Genomic DNA, 24,911 nt, shown 5'->3' on the forward strand with positions numbered 1-24,911 from the left:
GTATGTGGGGGGTCAGGGGAGTTCCTTGCCATCAGGAGGGAATCTTTTGCCATATATACAGATCTCGCAAGTGCTGTGTCCCCACAGGCCATGAAATGAATGGCCATCCCTATCACCACCCGCCCCTTATCTAATCAGCATATGAGCCAGGTTCTATTGGCCACAAATCTTAGAAACAGTAGCCTACGCACTTGACAAATAGCATCAGTGTTTCTCAAAACTTCTGGTCTTCACAGCACAGTCCCTACATGCCACCCTTCCTGTGGCAGGGGCTTGAAGTAGGGGCTGGCTTTTTCAGATAGTGTGGGGAAACAAAGGAAGTGGGTATTTGGCCTCAGTCCTCCGGCAGAATGTTTGGCCCCATACACAAATAAACACGTCAACCATTACTTCTTCCTGTTACCAAGGGATATTTGTAATCGTATTGGGGAAACCGGGTTGGGGCTCCCCTCTTGACACTAGAAAAATAGGGCTACTCTTTTGTTTTATTTTGTTGGTTGACAAACTTGTATAAATGTGACTCCCCTAAAGGCAGAGATGATTATGTGTACATAGAAAGTCATTCTAGAATGTTCTTGGTCCATCAAAAAGACAATGAAATATTGAAGTATTCTCTGTGTGTGGGTAGGTGTGTGGTGTTGGGGAAAAAAACTTATGCTTCTGTACCTACTAAGCAAGTGTTATATCACTGACCTACGGCCCTAGCCCACTCTGTGATTTTTAGACTTAAATATTGTTTACTGAATTCTGGCCCTAGATGTTCCCTCTCTGGTAACCATATCTCCCTATTTTCCCGAAATGCTGAGCAATATTACTGCATTGTTAATGTTGCCTGATGAAATTGGCTACATCCGCTGTGGCTCATTCTTACTGTTCAATAACATGTAGCCATCCTTAATGGTGTGGTCGGAAATTCTTGATGATATGAGATAGATACACTACATTTCTTATAGGTAATGTCTGCATATATATTAGAAAACTGTATTACAGCATGCTGTAACAATAAAATGTATATACATGCAGAAAAAAAAATGCCTGGAGGAATATACCAAAATGTTAACAGTGAATTATCTCTAAGTAGCATGATCTTTGCTTGTTTCCTATTCTTCTAGTTCTCCTAAAACTTATTCATTTGCACATATGTGTTTATGTGTACATGTGTACCAGGGCTGCTTACCACTACAAATGAAATCCCAAAGCATGCACCACTTTTTGCATCTGACTTTACATGGGTATTGGGGAATCAAACCAGGGCTGGTGGGCTTTGCAAGCAAATGCCTTTAGGCACTGAGCCATCTCCCCAATCCCTCCTAAACCTTCTTAAACATATGTTGTTTTTAATGTAAAAGTTTAATTATCAAATATAAACTATATACAATATAAAATATTTATATAAAATATAAAACCATGTATTGTCTCCTGTGAGCTGGACAGTGGAAACACAGCAGGGATAAGATACACTTGGCCCAAGTACCAAGGGTTTTGCATTCTAGAAGCTTCCCAAGATATTATTTTACCTTCAAATCACAGGTCTTCCAGGAGAGGCACCTAATAAGGAATGGGTTTTATAGATAAGACTTTTCAAGAAGCACAAACATTTCTGGTGTAGTCGAAAAGAGCAGTGTGATTGCAGGATAAATCTGGAAGTTGGGTTTTCTACTCACTGGTAGATTCTGGAAGGTAAACGCTTGGCAAGGGAATTCACATTGCTCAAACCCTTTTATTAAAACAAGCAGAAAAACAACGGAAATCCCTCTAAGTTAATAGAGTTCAACAACTTTCCTTAGCTGTCAAGACGTCCAGATGAAAAGCCTGTAAGAATAATTTGAAGTGTTCTGGGATCAAGATGCCATCACGAGAAATGTGTGAGGAGTGGTTTCAGGCAAGGATAATTTTGGACTCTGCTATGTCTGGCATTCTATACATAGGCTATCACATATGGCCTGTCCTACAAGGAAAAGAAAAATAAAATAATGTTCTCTGCCTAATTGTGCAACCCTGGTCCTAAAGATATGACAGTTAAAAAAGAACAACAGCAAAAAAAGAATGCCCACTTACCAAGAAGTTGTCATGAATCCCTACTTTTCTTCTGAAATAAGATTGATTTAAATGTATTCGTTTAACAACTTAAGAGTTTTTAATAGCTTAAATCTGTTTCAGAATGGTATTTTTTTTAAACCATGATACCTAAATTCTCCCCCCATAAACAAACCGAAACAAAATTAATAGCAGGAACAATGAACTCCCACAGGGCAGGAGATCCACTTGGATGTTCCATATGTGAACCACTTGATACCTTTCTTTACATGGTAACCTCTTGATATCTTCTTTTAGATGGTATCTGTCCTGCTGGAAAAGAAGATACTTTAAAGAGGGACACTGATGCTCTCAGTGTATTGAAATAATCGACCCCAAATAATTAAAATTTCCCCAGGAATTCCCCAGGAATCTCACGCTAGAAGAAGGGAAAGGCCCAGGTCCTGGTGCCAGCCAGAGGAGAAACTGTTCTGTTAGGAAGACATTTCACATGGCTCCGTCAAGCTACCAGACAGCTGTCAGGACGGTGTGGAGTCAGTGATGGGCAGGACCACGCCTGGCCCAGGCCTGCTTCATGATGCATGCCTCTTGCCCTTTCCTTGTATCACTACCCTGAAGATGGACCTGGGGAGTGGGGTACTGAACTTTCCTCACTCGTTCCCCTTCCCAATGTGGTTACGCAGAGTATCTCTTCTCTCTTTGCCTTTTCACCATTACTTGCAACGTCAATCAGCAGGTTGGAGGTAGACGGTCAAGCCTAGCTTGTGAGGGCCGTCAGGGCCCCGGGCTCTGGCCCTAACAACTCCCATCACGGCATGGCACACAGATGGGCACGACCAGCTCCTCTCCACAGCTGAGGCCATTCATTTCACAGATAACTGTTGACTGCAGTCCTCATCTCAGCGCTGAACACAAGTGCACAGATAAGGTCCCTGGGCAAACCGAGCATGGAGTTTGATGGAGGGAAGACACAGATAGAAAGCAGCCATGCACTCCTGACTACAGAGGAAGGACTGAGCAGTGGGGAAGTGGTGGGAATAAAGAGAGCCTGGCACGAAGAACCTGCACACAGCTTGGTCGCCAGGTAGACACCCCGGGGAAGCGGTGACTGAATGGGGGGAGGGGTGATGAGAAAGGGGGAGGAAGAAGAGCACCCCAGATAACAGATGAGCCTTGCAAAGGTCGTGCAGTGGGAGGGAGCGAGGCACATGATGGAGTCCCACAAAGTGTGGGGTCATAGTGAGGGACAGAGGGTCCAGAGATGCAGCTGCAGAGTCACGTTGGGGCCACATCCCTAAGGGCTTAAGTCTGTGCTGGAAGAGCAAGGGACAGCTATTAGAGAGATTTCAGCTGTGGAAAAACATGATTAGATTTACAGTCTATGTAGAGAGTAGATTGGAGCTCCTGTCGTCCTTCCTGTAAGAGGAGGCTGGTCTTCACTCAGCAATAGCAATGAAGCAAGGCTAGAGAAAGATCAAGATTCTATGTTATTTACAACTCACACTTCAGCCAAGGTCCAGGTGAAATTATAGAGGAATCAGGGAAATAAAGAAGGGTGCTGCTTCCATGGTGAGCCTGACAGTCATTGCCAGGGTGATGGAGACAGACACTGAGGATACTCAGCACCCACCAAAGCAGAGATCCAGAGGCTCCTAAGAGCTCATCACCGAAGTAGACTTAAAACTCACCCTCCAAGGCTTAGGATATTTTGGGGGGAGGGCAGAAAGATTGTAAAAGCCACAGGTTGGGAGGACATACCTAGAGGCACTGCATCCCCCCTCCTCACAATGACTGGCTGCTGCTTTCACCGGGCATAACCCAAGATCCCATGGGGAATACCAGAAACTCCGCTGAGACAGACCCTCAGCAGATTGGGGCAGGGAGGAGGGAAATGATGGTGTCCATACATGATGTGTCCATACCAAGTATTTTCTTATTATTACTTTTCTTTTTGAGAGAGACAGAGGAAAAGGCAGAGAGAGAGAGAGATTAGGGGCACTCCAGGAACTTCAGCCTGCTGTGAATGAACTCCAGACGTGTTCGCCCCCTTGTGGCGCATGTGCAACATTGCGTGCTTTGCATCCCTGTGTGTCTGGCTACATGGGACCTGGAGATTTGAACATGAGTTCTTAGGCTTCTCAGGCAAGCGCCTTAACCGCTAAACCATCTTTCCAGTCTCCCAAAATATATATTTATAATAAAAAAATAAAATTAAAAAATATATTCCATCTTAAGGCTCCAGAGTATTCTACTGGAGAACTTGGGATCTATTGTTGCCTGCATCACACAAGCTGGGTGACCTGGGGCAGCTACCTGCACATCTCCGAGCCACAGTGTCCTTGCCTGTCATATGAGGAGATTCTTCTGTGTGGTGATGAAAAGTCTTCCCCTCATCCTGATTCGAAGCTAACAGGTTGACAGGCCTGTTAACATGGAGAATTTGAAAGAATGAGCTCACAGCCACAGTAGGGAGGATGTGGAATGCCACACTAAGATTGCATTTTATGTAACAAAGTAGGGACCCCTGGAGGATTTAGGCAGAGAAGTATTATAAACAGAGATGTGCAATGGAGACATGACTCTGCCAACAGTGCCTGGCGGGTGGCCTAGCATGGTACCTGTGGTGAGGACCCTGTCGGTGATAGTGGGCATGGTCCCAGAGGGACATAGAATTGATTGCAGGCTAAAGCTGTGGGACGTGGACAAGTCTGATTCTAGAAGGGTTGCTGAGTCCTTCCCAGAACACTTGGCACTGAGAGGGCAGGGAAGTTGGAATCCTGGCTCCTCATCTCCATCTCCAAGCTTCCAGTTCCTCCTCTGGTAAGAAGGACATATTACCTGTTGGGTTAGAAGGCAAAGAGGGAGGGAAATTGTGTCAACAGTTAAGGAGCTGTCTGGCATGCATCCAGCCTCAAAGGACAGCAGCCAGTGTCACAGATGTGACCGCTAACGGTGGGATTATGGGATATGGCGTGCACTCGGACATGGGGAGTAAGGAAAGACTAGACCCATGTTGTAGAAATGTTCTAGCCCATAGACTATGAGCTCTTTCAATTGAGTGTTAGCTGTCTGTTGCTGTGGAAACAAATCATCACAAACTCAGCTGAGTAACCTGGACTGTTTGGGACAGACAGAGACAGTATTTTGTCTACCACACTGTTCATCTCCTGATACTGTAATTTATTACCATTAGGAAATCATTTTGGCATGGATCTAGAAGTCAGTGGGGCAATTACTGTGTATGAGGGAGGGAATGGGGTGCAGCTCCCTCCACAGACACCTTTCTTTCTGGAACAAAATGTTTCCTTTGCTGCTCAGACTCAAATGACAATTATCTCAGAATAAAAAAACAAAGCAGGAGGCCAGGCGTGGTGGCACACGCCTTTAATCCCAGCACTCGGGAGGCAGAGGTAGGAGGATCGCCGTGAGTTCAAGGCCACCCTGAGACTACATAGTAAATTCCAGGTCAGCCTGGGCCAGAGAGACCCTACCTTGAAAAATCAAAGAAAGAAAGAAAGAAGGAAGGAAGGAAGGAGGAAAGAAAGAAAGAGGAAAGGAAAGGAAAGGAAAGGAAAGGAAAGGAAAGGAAAGGAAAGGAAAGGAAAGGAAAGGAAAGGAAAGGAAAGGAAAGGAAAGGAAAGGAAAGGAAAGGAAAGGAAAGAAGACAAGACAAGACAAGACAAGACAAGACAAGACAAGACAAGAAAAGAAAAGAAAAGAAAAGAAAAGAAAACACAACAGGAGCCACCTTGACTCCCTGCCTCTAGAGATCCTCAGGAGCTCCACTGATGGGATGTCTCCAGAGCTAAGCAGGGAAGGACTCTGCCTCCATTTTCGGGATCAGTGGCTCTCCTGTCAATCCTGTAAATTTCCTTATCACATCAGTGTTACCTCTGCAGTCAAGAGGACCCCAGGGCTCATCACTGAGTTGACAAGGGGCAATTTGAGGAAAGCAGTCTGTGGTTTCTGAAGCATCACTGTTTGTGAGTTTTTGCACCAGTGGAAAGAATGTGGACTTTGGGGGCTGGAGAGATGCCTTCGCAGTTAAGATGCTTGCCTGCCAAGCCTAAGGACCCAGGTTCGACTCCCCAGTACTCACATAAGCCAGGTGCACAAAGTGCAGCATGAGTCTGGGTTTGTTTGCAGTGGCTAGAGGCCTTGGCATGCCTGTTTTCTCCCCCCGGCCCCCCACTTCTCTCTCTTTGGAAATTTTGACATAGCCACTTACTAACTATGGCCTCAAGCAGGTGACAGCTCTGATGCTTCCGTTCCTGCTGGGTTACACAGGTGGTAGCAGCCACCCTGTGGGATTGCGTGAGCCTGGGTGTGTACAACAGTGAAAATGGGATGGGGATAGAGAGACACTTATAAAGTCTGGTACATTGTCTTCTATCCATAATCCAGGCTTGGGAAATCAAACACTACATGTTCTTTCTCTTATGTAAATCCTAGCTTCACCTGTTTAGATTTGTATGTGAATTGGAATAAAAGTCAGCAGCAGAGACCAGGAAGCAAGACAGGGGCTATGAGAGAGGGAAGAGATTAAAAAGAGGGTATTGTAGATGGGTAAATAGAGAGTGGCAGGGCCGCCAGCCACTGCAAATGAACTCCAGATACATGTGCCACGGTGAATCTGGCTTTATTTGCACTCTGGGGAATCGAACCTGGGCCTAAAGACTTTGCAGGCAAGCACCTTAACTGATGAGTCATCTCTCCAGCCCTCCTTTGCCCATTTTTAATTCACTAATTCCACAATTACTGGGTCAGGAAAATTCCAGAAAGGCATCTCTAATACCAATTGTTAAGTGCTTCCACTTGAAAGTAACACTTGGCATTTCTCTTTACTTCTCGTGGGACAAAGCAAGTGATTAGGATACGGCCAGCTTCAAGGGAGCAGGGAACTGCAGACCCCCCACCCCGCCAAGGCCTGTATGCTCAGAAGCAGGGACTGGTCCTGGGATTGCTGAGGTTGCTATGTGATGTTTTTCTAGGCAGACATAACCAGACATTCACTCACCTTAGATAGGGTCCTAATGACAGACCAAAGAAAAGATAGCACCCAGGGGTATGTGGGTGAAGCACTGACTGCCTGGATGGTGGCTCAGGTAAGCTGCGTCTCTAGAGCTCCCTGCACAATTTGCAGGCCATTCCCTCCACCACACAACAGGCTCTGCTCATGCCACCTTCCACCACACAGACAGGCTTTGCCATGCCATCCTCCATCAGACAGACAGACAGACAGGATCTGCTCTTGCCACTCCACCAGACAGACAGACAGGATCTGCTCTTGCCATCCTCCATCAGACAGACAGACAGACAGACAGGATCTGCTCTTGCCATCCTCCACCAGACAGAAAGACAGGTTCTGCTCTTGCCATCCTCTACCAGACAGACAGACAGACAAACAGGCTCTGCTCTTGCCACTCTACCAGACAGACAGACAGGCTCTGCTCTTGCCACTCCACCAGACAGACAGACAGACAGGCTCTGCTCTTGTCATCCTCCATCAGACAGACAGACAGGTTCTGCTCTTGCCATCCTCCATCACACAGACAGACAGGCTCTGCTCTTGCCACTCCACCAGACAGACAGACAGGCTCTGCTCTTGCCACTCCACCAGACAGACAGACAGGCTCTGCTCTTGCCATCCTCCATCAGACAGACAGACAGACAGGCTCTGCTCTTGCCACTCCACCAGACAGACAGGCTCTGCTCTTGCCATCCTTCACCAGACAGGCTTCCTTTCCTTCCTTCAGGCTCCAGTGCACCTGGCCCGCATGTGTCCTTTGGGGCAGAACACACTGTATCAGGCTCTAGACTTCAGATCATTGCTTCTCCCTCTCCCCCTCTGTGGTGGTTTGAATTAGGTGGGTTCTGAGTTCTTGATCCCCAAGTCAATGGCAATTGGGAATTGGATCCTTACTGGTAGAGGCGTGTTGCTGGGGGTGGGCTTATGGGTGTTATAGCCAGCTTCCTCTTGCCAGTGTTCGGCTCACTCTCCTGCTGCTGGTGCCAGGAGGTGATGTACACCATTTACCATCATGGAGCTTCCCCTCGAATCTGTAAACAAAAATAAACCGTTTCCTTCCACAAGCTGCTCTGGTTGGGTCTTCGTGCAAGCAACAAGAAACTAGCCCAACACCCTCACCATAATGGTTAAATTTGTGTCAACTTGATCTGTTCAGGAATCCACAGACATTCCTCATAAGTGGGTCTCGGAGGTTTCTTCTAGGAAGGATCAACTAAAGGAGGAATCCTTCCCCCAGGGTAAGCCCTTCCTCCAGAGTGGGTGGCCTCTATGGGGGGGGGGGCTTTATCTAAAGAAGCTTTGGGGAGAAAGCCTTCCTTCCTCCCACCTTGCTGCTGGTGCTATTTGCTGCTTTCCACCATGGACGGAAGACCAGTATGGATGGAAGACCAGCGTGGACTAAAGACCAGCGTGGATGGAAGACCAGTGTGGACTAAAGAGCAGCATGGACTGAAGACCGGCGTGGATGGAAGACCAATGTGGACTGCAGACCAGCATGGACGGAAGACCAGTGTGGACTAAAGACCAGCATGGACTGAAGACCAGCGTGGACAGAAGACCAATGTGGACTGAAGACCAGCATGGACGGAAGACCAGTGTGGACTGAAGACCAATGTGGACTGAAGACCAGCATGGACTGAAGACCAACGTGGACTGAAGACCAGCTTGGACTGAAGACCAATGTGGACTGAAGACCAGTGTGGACTAAAGACCAGCATGGATGGAAGACCAGTGTGGACTGAAGACCAATGTGGACTGAAGACCAGCATGGACGGAACACCAGCATGGACGGAAGACCAGCATGGACAGAAGACCAGTGTGGACGGAAGACCAGCATGGATGGAAGACCAGTGTGGACATAAGACTAGCGTGGACTGAAGAGCATCATCTCCGCAGGACACCTCCAGGCCTTCGGTGCCAGATTGGGACTGCTGAGGCATCCAGCAACATGGACTGAGCAACTACCATGTTCCTTGAATCTCAGGCCTGCAAACTACTATTGTTGGACTGCTGAAAATTAATGCAATAAATTCCCTTTTAATGCAATTCACCCTATCTGTTCTGTTCTTCTAGAGAACTCTCACTAATATACTCACTCATCCTGAACTTCTTCTACCAATGGGTAGCCATGATAGTACAGTAATTGCAACACCTCAGCTCACGGCTTTCGTGATCCCGTTTGATCTGTAGAACCTTGGCTACTTAAAAGATCCTAATCCCGGGCTGCAGAGATGATTTAATGGTTAAATCAAAGGACCCAGGTTTGATTCTCCAGGACACATGTAAGTCAGATGTACAAGAGGCATATGTGTCTGCAGTGGCTGAATGCCCTGGTGCACCCATGTTCTATCTGCCTCTCTCTCTCTCTCTCATAAATAAATAGCCAAGTGTGGTGGTGCACACCTTTAATCCCAGCACTGAGGAGACAGAGGAAGGAGGATCGCCATATATTCAAGGCCACTCTAAGACTACATAGTGAATCCTAGGTCAGCCTGAGCTAGACCAAGACCCTAGCTTTAAAAAAAAAGGTCCTAATCTCAGGAAACAAAACCTCATTTTAAAATAACGGTTCATACCAGCCCTGTGATGCTTCACCCACCATTATTTGGCTCTAGACACAGAAGCAGGAGCAGCTATTAAGAGTAGGTAGTTTGGGCTGGAGAGATGGCTTAGCGGTTAAGCACTTGCCTATGAAGCCTAAGGACCCCGGTTCGAGGCTCGGCTCCCCAGGTCCCACGTTAGCCAGATGCACAAGGGGGCGCACGCGTCTGGAGTTCGTTTGCAGAGGCTGGAAGCCCTGGCGCGCCCATTCTCTCTCTCCCTCTATCTGTCTTTCTCTCTGTGTCTGTCGCTCTCAAATAAATAAATAAAAAATTTAAAAAAAATTAAAAAAAAAAGAGTAGGTAGTTCAAGGTTTTCAGGATGGGGATTTTGAAAAAAGCATCTGCATGATAAAAGGAGTGATCTAGCTCTTGCCCTTTATTCTTCTCCCCCACCCCAGTCCTATCAGAATGTGGAGGTGATGCTTGGAGCTACCAGCCATTGATCAGCATGAGGATGAATCCAAGGCTGGTAACAGCACATCAGGGAGAGTGAAGGAGTGTTAGGGGCTGGGGAAATGATTCAGTCAGTAAGAAGTTTGCTTTGCAAACCTGAAGACCTGAGTTCAATCCCTACTGCCCATGTAATTCCAAGCAGCATGACTGTGTTCACCTGGGAGGAACTTTGGGGCTTGTTGGCCGGCCAGTATAGCTTTATTGATGAGCTCCAGGCCAATAAGATACCCTGCCTTAACAAAAAAAGGTGGACAAGGAGAGATGGATTAGTGGTTAAGGCAAGATGCGCAAGGTGGCACATGCATCTGGAGTTCATTTTCAATGGCTAAAGGCCATTCTCTCTCTCTACATCTCTCTCTCTCTCTCTCTCATAAGTAATAACATATAACATAGTTTTTTAAAAGGTGGTTATCCAGGTGTGGTGGTGCACACCTTTAATCCCAGCACTCAGGCGGCAGAGGTAGAAAGATCGCTGTAAGTTTGAGGCCAGTCTGAGGCTACATAGTGAACTCCAGGTCAACCTGAGCTACAGCGAGACCCTACCTTGAAAAACAAAAACATAGGTGGACAATATTACTGAGGATGGCAACGCATACATGCACGTACATCCCCCTATACACAAACACACACACATTAAAAAAAGAAGTGTGAAGGAAACTTAGCTCAGACTCCTTTCCTCAGACTTCCATATGTTACATGGAAACACAGCCGTAGCCCCGCTGGTCAGGTTTCCTGTGGTTTACAGCCAACAGCACTTCTAACTGGTGCAGAGTGGGAAGCAGATGTCTATAAAAGACCAGAAGAAGCCAAGTTGCTTTTAAGGGAAAAATACCCCAATTCCAGTCAAAATGGCAGCAGAAGAGCATGCAAGAGACAAGGCAGATTTAGGAGAAGGGACAGGACAGAAACCCCTGAAACACAGGCTGCAGAAACACACATTTATGAATAGCCCCAACACACATACACACACACACACACACACACACACACACACACACACACCAAGTCCCTCCCATGTAACCTGGCACGCACACAGCCAAGGACAAAGGCTGGAACTAGAATAAAACCAGAACTCATCTAAACTCTCTCAATAATTCAGTGACCGTTCATTTGGAGAATGGCTTTTAGTAAATTAGCTTTCAGCAAATTGATTTTTAGCCGAAGTGGCCGAAAGCCTGCATTTTCATGTGGAACCATGGCCCTTTCCACACCAGTGGACGTCTTGGAATAGCACCCCCCGCGCTGGGCCCAGGGAGGGCTGCCTGGACCCAGCTCCCACTAGGATTTAGGAAGCAGTGCTTTTATACTCCAGCCCTGTGAAGGACACAGGCAGCAGGAACTCCTGGGGTGGACATGGGGAGAAACAGTGGGAAGACCTGGGCTTCCCCCATGCCGCTCCTGCTGAGAACTGACACTTTGATGCCTCTAAGGCTCTGGGTGGCTGCTCCAGCCTTCCTCTCTCTGTGTGAATAGTCACCCAGGACACTCCTTATGTCTGGCATTGTAACAGTCACCAGGGCTGACAGAACAAAGCCCCACAATGCTGCTCTCCGGCTTCTTTCCAGGCAACTACAACAGAGAAGGAAAGCTGTGGGCTGCTTAATAAGTTAGCCCACCTGGGCTGTCCATCTACTTTCCACTCAGTGCAGAGAATGGGCTAGCTTCCTAGATAGCCATGACCTTGAGAGTTGAAGAGTGTTTGCTGTTATTGATGGAAGAGTTTCTGGTCTACTACCAACATAATGAGTGACCTGTACTCCCAATGTCCGGTAGTGTTGCTCCAACAGGTGATGGAAAGCAGTGAAAAGGTTCGGGGTTAGGGACGAGTGCCAGCATCATTTAGCTCATTGTATTATTACCTCCACTGCTATCACTGGGGCTTGCTTTGTACATTGTGCAATGGGAACTATAAGAAGGATTTTTCTAGGCTGGAGAGATTGCTGAGTGGTTAAGGCACTTGCCTACAAAGCCAAAGGACCCAGGTTCAATTCCCCCAGACCCACGTAAACCAGATGTACAAAGTGGTACATGCATCTGGAGTTCCTTTGCAGGGCTAGAGATCCTGGTGTGCCCATTCTCTTTCTATCTGCTTCTTTCTGTCTCTTTCTCTCTCAAAAACATGAATAAAATAAAATAATTTGTTAAAAGAAGGATTTTTCTTGAATTTAAATACAATAGCAGGAAAAAAAAAACAGCAAGGCTACCCTTGTGCTCTACATATACAGGGCATTGTCTCATGACGTTTCCATACCCATCAAGGGATTGCTCTGGGCTGCAGAGATGCCTCAGTGGCTAAGGAGCTTGTCTGCAAAGCCTACGGACCCAGGTTTGATTTCCCAATACCCACATAAAGCCAGATGCACAGCGTGGCACATGCATCTGCAGTTTGTTTGCAGCGGCCAGAGAGGCTCTGATATACACATTCTTTCTCTGTCTCTGTCTCTGTCTCTATCTCTGTCTCTCTCTCTCTTTCTGTGTGTGTTTTTCTTTCTCTCTTCTCTCACACACACAAATAAATATTTTTTTAAAAAAGGGATTGCTCATATTGTCTTTGATGTCAGCAAATATAGAAACCAATTCAACTATAAAACAAACAAACTTTATCCATTCATCCAAAACCCTCTCTTTTATATCATTTCCATTAAAAAAAAAAATAGCAGCATTGTCTGTAACCTGGGATTGAGTCTGAGGGGGACAGGAGACAGTGTCTGTGAGGGTTCCTTTAGACTTCTACAGCTCCAGGATTAGACAAGCTAGCTTGACCACTGCTGAGGTCAGAGAACAAAACTTCCAGCTACTTCTGCACTGGTGACTAAGAGTCACATTTTTCCTTCCTTTTACCCACAAGGGGAAAAATAAATGCTTAACAATGGCAGAAGTCCTTCAGGCAGGAAGTGTACTCAGACTCCAGAAGCTGCCACACAGTAAACACTCCAACTAGTGCGGGGGAAAGATCCTTGAAGAGCTTCCTCGAGGCAACTGGAACACGGTTCTTCAAAAAGAAGGCCAAGCGTCTCTTTCGTACATGTTTATTGAAAACACCACCTCCAATTCTGGCTTGAAGCAAGAAAATTCCTGAACACACAGACAGGGGAGCCTCCGCCCATATGCTGAAGAAGACAGGGACGATTCATGTGGACCAGGCCTGTGGCCCATCAGACACCATTGCCACTAATGTGAGCGAGCGCTGGGAAGACATCGGATCCCCAAATACCACCTCTCACCCCCACCCCTCCATCTGCTCAGAGCAGCAAGACTGAACTTCGCAATGACTGACTATCCTTGTCCCCACTCCCTCTAACGTTTGCTGGCTGGAGGTGACATGCCAGGCAGGTAGATTTCTGAGATGTGGTTCCACTGTCTTCTCAGAATGTTGGCTCTCTGAACAAAGCACAGCTGAGAGATACAGGTCCCGTCTCTGCTTATTGGCACTTGCGAAGACAGAGTGCATGAACGCCAGTATGGCGGTTACACTACACGTACCCAGACGCGAGGCCTAGTGGAACTTCCGGAGCCTAGCTAAATTTGGCGAGCTGTCTCTGGCCAGCGAGGACTCAGCAGGGCGCCGAACGGCCTCCGGCCTGCTACTTCCGGGTAGGGAGCTAGAGTTCCCGCGCATGCGTGCGCTTAGAACCAATCACCTCAAAAGTGGCGGAATGCTATTGGCCCTTACATGAAATCCCCGCCTTCATTCTCAACGCTCTATAAACACTTGCTCATAAAGCGAGTTCCTGCTTGGACAAGACTCCGGTTTGGTTGTGTGTTCTTGGCTGTCAACGCTCACCTTCCTCCTCAACCCCTTGGGAGGAGCCAGCGGGCCTGCTCCTTCCTCAGCACTACCTGCTGGGGGAGCCCGGCATCCAGGGTCCATGGACTCTAGTATTATGTATTCGTTTTTGTTTTTATTATGGTGGTTGATTTTCATTGTTTTCAACAATTAAGTCATCTGAAAGTTATGGTGCTTTCTCAGGCAATAAATCTTCAAATGTCATTTTCCAGTACTTAATTTTGTACTATTTACTGTCTCTTAGAGGTATGTTATTTCCTCTTTCTCTTTTAGCCAGGAAACTGAATCAGGAAGTAATAGGAAGAGGCTGAGGTGACAGGTAGACCCCCCCCCAAAGACATGTGGCTATTAACTCACCTCACCCAACCAGGACCCGCCTTCCATAGTTCCAGCAACTCCCGACAGTCTACTCAAAGTTTTGAGTCAACAGTGATTAAACCACTCATTACACTCACTATGTCAGAGCCTCCAGGATCTAATTTTCTCTTAAACCACCTTCACATACACACAGGGATCAGGTTGACAAGCGAGATTAACAGTCGTATTTACCAGCTGGTCTAGATGCTGCAGAGGAGCAGGCTCAAGTTCATTCGCAGCTGGCACTCTCTTACCTAACATGACCTGAACATACACCGCCAGGTATAATCAGAATGAACAACTCCAAGGAGTAAGAATGTATGTTTTTCAAAAGCTATTTCTTGGTTGAAAAAAAAAAAAACTAAGGATGAGAATTACAGGCAAACACTACAAGAAAAAGATGAGAGCCTAGAATTTCTGAATGTTGACCCAATTCAACATGTCCCACAGTGATATGGGAGGGAGGGGAGAGAAAATCTTAAGTAGACAGCTTCTAGAAGCCCCTCTCCCTAATATGCTGAGCAGTCCAATGTCCAGGCTGGAAGAATGTAGGCTAAGAATAAATATACCTCAAAGCCTCACTCCTATCAAGTACCGGCATAGCTGTGTTCTGTCCTGCAGTTAGATATCCAGTCAAACTAGACCGCAGATAAAGCCCCCTGACCTAACAGCATATTTATTGTTTTACTTCTGTAGGCCACTTAGCTGTCCTTGCCTGGGCAGCTATCACATCCCCTTAGAAGCTTGAAGCCCACCAACAATGTGATGTCAGGCTGTCTGCTATACAGCCTGCAAAAGGCTCTGACTTACAAGAGCTTGTTGTTGTAGGTATCTGGAGTATTAACTCTCTCCAGCCCTCAAGTAATAAAACTGAGTTCAGGCTGGAGAGATGGCTTAGCAGTTAAGGCGCTTGCCTGTGAATCCTAAGGAACCAGGTTGGATTCCCTAGAACCCATGTAACCCAGATGCACATTGTGGCACATGCATCTGCCATTTGTTTGTTGTGGCTAGAGAGCCTGGCACACTCATCCCCTCCTCTCTCTGTCATAAATAAATTTAAAAAAAAAAAAACTGTGTTCAACGTTTTCAAGTGACACTTGGTTTCTCGCACTGACTGGAATCCAAGTTTCTGCAGCATCAAGGAGAACTGGCAGAGTCTAGGCTGACAAGTTACTGACTGTACATTTCTCAAAGGCACAAGCTATGTCTCACTTATCCATGTGCTCACATGAACACACAGAAGGATTTCAACAAGGTGCTTGTTACAGTACTATAATTAAATCAGTCACTATTCTTAACTTAGTCACTTGTTTCTTAATATATCATTGCATTTTTGGACTATTCTAGAATCTTAAGAAAGCAGTAAGCTCCTTTTCCCTCAGAGGAAATAAAACACCTCCGGATAACAATATATAGCATGTAATTCTGTATCAATGGCCAAGTGTTCATAAGCTCCTCGAGCTGGCTGAAAAGTCTTAAGAATCAGAGCTGGAATGATGGCTCAGTGGTTAAAGACGTTTGTTTGCAAAGCCTGCTGGCCCAGGTTCAGTTCCCCAGTACCCATGTAAAGCCAGATGCACAATGTGATGTGTGTGTCCGGAGTTCATTTGCAGTGGCAAGTGGCCCTGATGCATCCATGTTCTCCTCTGTCTCTCATAAATAAAATATTTTAAAGACACTTTAAAAAATTATTTTAATCTTGGGGCTTAATATGTTTGATTTGTGTTTCTCCATTCCACAAACATAGAAGCTTAAGACCAGAGACACACAATTACTGGTGGGCAATGGAAGAAGTTTCATGTGAAGAAGGCATGAGGTGGCTGCCACTGGAACATCTCCCGAGTCACCTTGGAAACAATCTTTCGCCTTCCTTGGGTATGGTTTGGTTGGGGCCTGCTTACTTCCTGTTCTCATGTTAAGTCTCTTGCTGAACGAATGTTCTACTTAATGCCTCCCTGGTGACAGAAGTTCTGACACTAAAATTCAGTTCTAATTCCCAGCACATTTCTCCCTGACAAGTTTACTTTTTTTTTCCTCCACAGGCTCAAAACCACATCTCACCCTCCCAGCCAGCATCTATCTCCCACCCATCCTCCTGGGCTCTGTTCCAACTTGGATACTGTCTTCTATTACATTTGTTCATTTTTTAATTAAAAATAAATCAAAATCAGCCTATAAATTGATAAATAGTTATATAGGGATGCTCAAAATCAAATAGACCAAGTTCCTTCCAACCCTGAGAAAACAGCAACATAAATAAGACCAACTGATGGATCTGGATGGCAGACAATGTTTCAAATCATGTCCTGAAAATGTCACTAGAGGCTGTGGCAAATACAGACTGTGATAAACTAAATTAAAGTAAAATAGATGATATTCATTGAGAGATGGGTACAGAGCACAGTTAGGTTTGCTGGTTGATTACATGCTGTGATTTAACCAAGTACTTACACTTCTTCATAATAAAAATTGTTGACAGACTCGGAACTTTAATTATGTACTGACTGATCAAGAGTTGTCCCATAGAATTGAAAAGAATAGGAAAAAAAATGAATCTAACTGGGTGAGATGGCATAAGCCACCACTCAGCAGGCACAGGCAGAAGAGTCAAGACCCTGCCTCAAAACAAAATTATTTTCAGAGTATATCCCTTGAAATGTCCCCACACCCATAAAGGACAGATTTCTGGGGTGTCTATCTAGCAGTGGAATCCAGGTCTCCAGCAAGCCAGGAACTTTGCCAAATTGTGCAACAGTGAGTAAGCCTAGGGGAGGTTGTGCCATCGGCGGGATGGGTCTTTCTATAAATAAGGATGGCAAGTTCTGCTGTCAGCAATTATTGACTAGGCTGTGTTGGACTGAGCATTCTGCTGAAGAGCATAAGGAAACCCAGGAAAAATATAGAGAATGCCATTTAGAAAGCATCCTAACTTCACCATGGCAAAGGAACTTCACAGGGCCAGAACTGAGAGAGTCAGGAGAAATCAGGCCACAAACAACAGGAACTTCTTTTTACCTCCCAGTTCAAGTCCTGATCACAAAAGCAAATGCTGAGCTTTAAAGAAAGCCAGTAGGGCTTTGTGAATTCTCACAGGATATCAGGAAATGAAGTGAAATTCACAAGGCTGCATTTGAAATTCAAGCGTACCAGTCACCTCCTTGCCTGAATAGAACACCCAGCCAGAAGCAGCTCAAGGAAGGAGAGGGCTTATTTCCAGCTTACAGCTTCAAGGGCAAGTTTCATTATGGTGGGGAAAGAGAAACAGCTAGGAATCACATTTCCACACATCGGTAAAGAGGAAGTAAAGAGAGGGAGCTCCCTAGCACTGGCAAGCAGGGCTGTTGTAACACCCCAAGTTCTGTTTGCAGTGACACATCTCCACCAGGAAGACTCCAGCTCTCAAAGGCTCCACCAGCTAGGGGCTAGGTGTGATGCTTAATCACAAGCACATGAGGCTATGTCGGGGAGGGTGGGTCATTTTACATCCAAACCACCACAACATGCCAGTCTTTTAGATGGAAAACACAAAGGGCTATGTGTAGTGGTAACAAAAATGGGAAATAAAGTGAAAGGCCCAAGAATTCAGAAGCTCAGAAATACTATCACACTCCAAAGGGAGCTTAAGCGGGCCACCTGCATACCTCAAACTCCAGGTTTTACTCTCTGTCAGAAGCAAGTAAAGAATCCCTCTTCTCATTGTATCAGAGCCCACTCCTAATATAAAACTAGGTAAAAGGGCATGAGATAGCCCTCAAGGATGGGAAATGAGTAATGAAGTGAACCACTTATTTGGTTTCTGTAAATAGCCTGCACCATAAGCCTTAATAGCCCACACTGTAAGCCTTAGTAGCCTACACTGTAAGCCTTAGTAACTCGCACCATAGGCTGTAGCAGCCTGCCTCAGACCACCAAGGTCATAGGAGGCTGATACCATACTCTGTTACCCCCACCTAAGGAATTGCACAAGTGCTGACCTCCAAGGTCACAGGAGACTGATACCACACTCTGCTACACCCACCCAAGGACCTGCGCAAACGCTGACCACCAAGGTCATAAACTAATTGGCTTAGAAACTATGGGGTGGCACCAACTGACTGGCTAACACCCTGCGGGGCTCCTAATATTAGAAAATGATTGGTCTAAGGCACAGGCTTTGTTAGAAACCCTATAAAAACTGTCCTGTTCCTGCATTCAGGGCTCTGCAGTCCTCTACCCCTGTGCGGTGTACGACTGTGGGCCCCAGCGCGCTTGGAATAAAATCCTCTTGCAGTTTGCATCAAGACCGCTTCTCGTGAGTGAGTGATTTGGGGTGTCGCCTCATCCGGGCAGAGCGTGGGGACCCCCTGTGGGGGTTTTTTCCTACAAAAGCATCTTTTAAAGAGTTGAGACTTTAGTAATTTGAAGCTCTACTTTGCAGGCACAGGACATCAAGAGACCACATTGGAACTATGAAGAAAGCCAATTTCCTCCTAGGTAGCCTTCATGGTGCTGGAAAGCATTATGTGAGCTGCTAGGGATACTGGTCAACCACTGTGTGTGAATAAGAAAGAAATTCTACTGGCCATGAAATCAAACAGCTGGGCAAGAAGTACACACCTGTACAATAGTGGCACACACCCTCTGAGGGTAACCAACTTCTCAAATTGAACATAAAGCCCACTAAGTGGGAGAAAACACATACCAGGTACTGGGAACCAAGTCAAAATCCTGTGGATAGGAAACACAGACTCCAGAGAGAACCTCCACTGCTCTTTGGCCAAGAAGAGTGGTTATACACATCAAAAAGCCTCTCAAGGGCTAGATAGATGGCTTAGTGGTGAAGGCACTTGCCTGCAAAGCCAAAAGACCTCTGTTTGATTTCCCAGGACCCACATAAGCCAGATGTACAAGGTGGTGCATGCGTCTGGAGTTCATTTGCAGTGGCTAGAGGCCCTGGCGTGCCCATTCTCCCTCTCTCTCTCTCTTTCTCCCTCTCTCTTTGTCTCCTTGTCTGCCTCTTTCTCTCTTGCTCTAATAAATAATTTATTGTTAAAATGCCTCTCAAATAACTATACACACCCCCTTTAGCCCAAACTGCTCCCACTCTTGGTTGGAGAATCTGTTTTATTTTGCAGATGGCAGAGAATACTGGGAAATTCAAGATCTGCCTACTACAAAACATGTCACCTGTGGTGGTTTGATTCAGGTGTCCCCCATAAACTTAGGTGTTCTGAATGCTAGGTTCCCAGCTGATGGAGATTTGGGAATTAATGCCTCCTGAAGGGAGTGTATTGTTGGGGGCAGGCTTAAGGGCTTTATAGCCAGTTTCCCCATGCCAGTGTTTGGCACACCCTTCTGTCGCTGTGGTCCATCTTATGTTTGCCATCTTATGTCCACCCTCTGCTCATGCCATCATTTCCCCCTGCCATCGTGAAGCTTCCCCTCAAGCCTATAAGCCAAAATAAACCTCTTTTTCCCAGAAGCTACTCTTGGTTGGGTGATTTCTACCAGCAATGCGAACCGGACTGCAACATCACCTCTACCATATCTGCCAGGGCCAAGGATGCGGTAACAGGAGTGCTGCTGTCACTGGTGGCCTGACAACCAGCTCCAGAGTTATGGTGACAGATACTAGAGTTGCTCAAAACTCATCAGAGCAGAAATTCAGAAGAAACAGAGAACACAGTAACTGTTATTACCTGCACAGGAGCCACTCAATATTAGGCCTATTAAAAGTCTATCTTGGATGATGAAGAAGGGCAAAATAAAAAAGACTAGTTGGAAGGAAGAATTGGTTCAATGGAAAGGGGTGGGGGAAGGGAGACAGATGACAGGAAAGGATTAGGACCAAAATACACTATATATGCACAAAATGTTCAATTTCTTTTTAAAATATAGAGTATGAGGCAATAAAATTATAAATTAAAGGTCTGCCTGGACTACAAAGCAAGTTAAAGATCTACCTGGAGAATTTAGCATCATCATGTCTCAAATAAAAAGGGACTGGCTCAATGTTAGAGGAGTTGACTACCAATGTGTAAGGACCTAGGTTCAATCTCTAGTACTAAAAAAGAAAAAAAAAGAATAAAATAAGGAAGAAGGGAAGGAAGGAAAGAGAAAAGGTTTCCCAAAAATCATAAAGAAAACAGCATTTCTAATATTGACAGTTAAAAAGTGGGGGTGTAGTCTAAGCCCTACAGGTGTTGAAAGGATAAGTGGGCAATATTATAAATGACTTAATACCAATAACTTCAGCAACCGGACAAATTCTTTGGAAAACACAGTTGATCAAAACTAACAAAAGGAATGGATGACTCAATACCATTATGTCTATTAAAGAAATTGAACTCACAGCCAACACTGTCCCCACAGCAAGCAGCTGGTAAAGTCCACCAGATACTAAGAAAGGAAAAATAGCAACCTGATCATTTGATGAATCTGGCTTTTGTCCTGAGAGTGGGGTTGATGACTTTCAGAAGACTGGTCTTATATTTTCCATAAATGGATTTTGGGAGAGAAGTGTCTGAAACAAACGATAAAATTATTGATAACTTTGAGCTGGAGAGATGGCTTAAGTGTTAAGCGCTTGTCTGTGAAGCCTAAGGACCCCCATTTGAGGCTGGATTCCCCAGGACCCACGTTAGCCAGATGCACAGGGGGGCGCACACGTCTGGAGTTCGTTTGCAGTGGCTGGAGGCCTTGAGGCGCCCATTCTCTCTCTCTCTCTATCTGCCTCTTTCTCTCTCTTCCTGTTGCTCTCAAATAAATAAATAAAAATAGACAAAAAATTTTTAATTATTTATAACTTTATCTCTCTGGGGAAGAATTGGTCTTTCAGATAGGAAAGGCTACCTTTTAGGGACAGAGGGACTGGTGCTTGAGAAAGACACCAGGGATGCTACTGGGGAGCCAGAACTGCCCCTCAATTATCACTTGATGAAAATTGATCAAGTTCTAACTTATGATGCATGGTGTGTGACCATATATGTGTGTGTGTGTGTGTGTGTGTGTGTGTGTGTGTGTGTGTGTGTGTATTTTTGGTTTTTTGAGGTAGGGTCTCACTCTAGCCCAGGCTGACCTGGCATTCACTATGGAGCCTCAGGGTGGCCTCGAACTCACGGTGATCCTCCTACCTCTGCCTTCTGAGTACTGGGATTAAAGGCATGCACCACCACACGTGGCTTGTGTGTGGCTTTTTTATGTGTACGACACATAAAATTTCATTAAAGGGCATTAAGCATTAAAAGATTAATAGCAATTATGGTTATTACTCTTAAAAGATTCGCAGTCATTATGCATTTTTTTGGCCTGATTTATGAGATAATAGAAAACAAATTGGGTCATTGGAAAATATAAGGATGGACTATCACAAGCCATTTAACTGATGCTACACTATAATAAAAAGTTCATGATTGCTGTTAATTTAGCATCTATCCTGTAACTGCAATAACACAGTGGTTTCCTCACATAGAAGCAGTGACAGTATGGAGGGAGATACAAAGTCAGTTTTTTTCCCCTAAATTCACTTGCTTTATTTATTCCTATTTTGCTATTAACTTTAAGTTGATGTGTAATATAGTATCAGTAATCTTTTTTGTTAAGTTGAAGGTTGGGCCTCATGCGTTGCACATGCTGGGCGAGCGTTCTACCACTGAGTTACACCCCTTTTTTACTTCTTGTTTTGAGACATAGTTCTCATTAAGTTGTCCAGACTGGCCTTGAATTTGCAGTCCACCTTCCTCAGCCCCACAAGGAGCTGGGATTACCCCCTTGCACTGCCCAGCCTGTCCACCACCATAGCTCTTAACCCCACAGCTCAGTGTGCCTTTATCATGCAGATGTTTCTGTTTAACATGCAGGTCAAGGTTCTGAATACTCCGAGCACCCCGGAAACGTTCCTTTATTCCTTCTCATTCCCCTGTACTTCTCTACAGCTAACTAGAGTCAAGCCTCTATCACCGCAGTTAAGTTTGACTGGCTTTTGAGCTTCCACAGCAGCCATCTGGTCTCTTTGAAGCCTGGCTTCCTTCACTGGGCCTGGCGTCGGGCTTTCTTCTTGATCTCAGTAGGTCGGCGCAGGCTGTCACTGAGCTATCATCCAGTCTCAGAGGCAATACAAAGAACAGGAATTTTGCAAGCTGACTGATCAGGGTCCAAATCTTAGCTCCCCTATTCCACCTTTGAGACAGTTTTAATTTCATTTATTTATTTGAGAGAAAGGGAGGAGGAGGAAAGAGAGAGAGAGAGAAAATGGGCACACCAGGGCCTCTTGCCCCTGCAAATGAACTCCAGCTGCATGTATTACCTTGTGTATCTGGCTTTATGTAGGTACTGGAGAATGAAACCTGGGTCCTTTGGCTTTTCTGGCAAGCGCCTGCACCACTAAGCCATCTCTCCAGCCCTTAAGATAGATTTTGAAGTTCTCTGAGCCCATTGTGGGGAGGGTAATCAATAATGTGGCTAATAAGAAAGCTATGCTGGTTGTGCCGTTGTGATTTCAGCATTTGTAAGGCAAAGGCAAGAGCATCAGGAGTTCAGGATCATCCTTGGTAACATAGCAAGTTTGAGGCCAACCGAGGCTATGTGAGTCCCTACCTGAACCAAAGCAAAACAAACAAACAAGAAAGAACAGGATATGGCTGGAATCTGAAAGAGGGTCAGTCCCCAGACAGTTAGCTTTTCTAGTGCCAGAAAGTGCTACATGAGTGACTGGAAAATGACCAACGTCTGTCCAAGCAACTCGTGGTCTAAGCTACTCAGCAGCAAACAACCTGACATGATGCTCACACAAATGCAATAGTGGCACACAGCCATGGTGGGAAACCTGCTGCTCTTGATTTGGCTAACTGATCTGCTCAGTGAAGCAGAACCCATAGCTGGAGCTGGGAATCAAGTCAGAACCATATCCCAAATCAAGCCCACTCTCCATTATCAAGCTTCCACCAATCGTGGACTATAAAGAGCCTATACCTATTAAATTCTCTCTTAAAAAAACCCAAAGATTATCCCATTTATCTGGTGCTAACTTCACTCTCCATTGAAGAATTTGCTTCTCTTTTTCAGATGGACACAGATTTTAAGGAGACAACCAGCCCATCACACCTCAAAAGGGCCCCAGCTGAAACCAAGAGGCACTGGGTGCCAGACATGGTGCCACATGCCTTAAATCCCAGCTCTCAGGAGGCAGAGGTAGGAAGATCACAGTGAGTTCAAGGCCACCCTGAGACTACAGAGTGAATTCCAGGTCAGCCTGAGCTAGAATGAGACCCTACCTCAGAAAACCAAAAAAGAAAAAAGAGTAATTGGGGAAATGAGCAAGAGTGCTGCTTCCTTGGTGAACCTGGTACCAGCACAGGATGAAAGCAATAGACTCAGAGAACACTCAACTCCTACCAAACCAGTTATCTAGAGGCACAGAGGCTCCCAAGACCTCATCACTGAAGTAGACCTAAAATGAACCCAACATGGCTCAGAGAAATTTGTGGAAGAATGGGTGGAAAGAATGTTAGAGCTACACGTTAGGTCATTATGCACAGAGACATTGTCTCTTCCCCATAATTGATGGCTAACTCCACAATGCATGACCCATATTCCCCAAAGAGGAGGGTGCCTGTGGAGGGGGGAGGGCAGGGAGGAGGCTAACAATGGTACCAACATGAGTATATACACACTGTGAACATAACTACTACAGAAAAAAGAATAGGATAAAAGAGGAGGAGGAAAAGAGAGCTTTATTGAACCCTCTTAGAAGGGGTGGGTCAGGGTTTGGAGACGAAGTAGCAGTTGACTGACTTTGTAGGCAGCGAGCCACGTGTACGAATCCTCGTCTCTGTTCTTCTCTTCCAAATTCCAAGTTCCAGAGGGCAGGTTAATGATGTCAGCATGGGCTGGGTAGACACATCTTGAAAAGTCAAAGTATCATGTAGGAGTGGGCGTGTGGGCATTCGGATAGTACTGAACAGGACATAGAGGCTCACGTCGCAGGACTGAGGTAGATTCACAGAGGACAGGAGCGGGGATCACTCCACAAAACTCCGCAAAAGCGCCTGCTGCAGCCTCAGGATCAGAGAAACATGGCAGCTCCTGCCAAGGGACATGCATTCTGCAGGAAGGTACCTTCCCGTGTATAGCCAGTCACAGGGGAAGCCAGTGCTAGTCTCCATGAAGTTCAGGGGACAACACAAGAGGTGATAGTGACTTAAGGTCAACCAGACCCAGAGAGCACAACTTATGAGAGAGAGAGAGAGAGCCCTCGGTCAGTTTGTCTGGAACCACCAGCACATTGTTAGTGAAGGACCCAGAAACTGAATGACTCCATGACAAGCTTTAGTAGGGTACTGCTCTGGTTAGGCCTAAGTTACAAGTTTCAGCTTAAACAAAGGAACAAAGGGGCAGCTGCCCTGCCCCCTGCCCAGGACACCTGAGACTGGCCAAAGACTTGTCCCTCCTACCTCCCTGTCTTGGCCAATCAAAATACATACAATGTTATTGCTGCTTGTTTAGCCAATCGCAACAGAGGTTACTTAGTTACCTAGCTCCAGCCCTTGCCCCCAATGTCCTAAGAAATCAACCAATCATGTACCCATTCCCTATTTCTTTGTTCAAATCCCTATTTTAAAAAACCTGCCCCCCTGCTGCTGGAGGCTCTTATATGGATCCATTGCAT

Source organism: Jaculus jaculus, chromosome 2 (assembly GCF_020740685.1).
Source record: "Jaculus jaculus isolate mJacJac1 chromosome 2, mJacJac1.mat.Y.cur, whole genome shotgun sequence".
Classification (NCBI taxonomy): Eukaryota; Metazoa; Chordata; class Mammalia; order Rodentia; family Dipodidae; genus Jaculus; species Jaculus jaculus.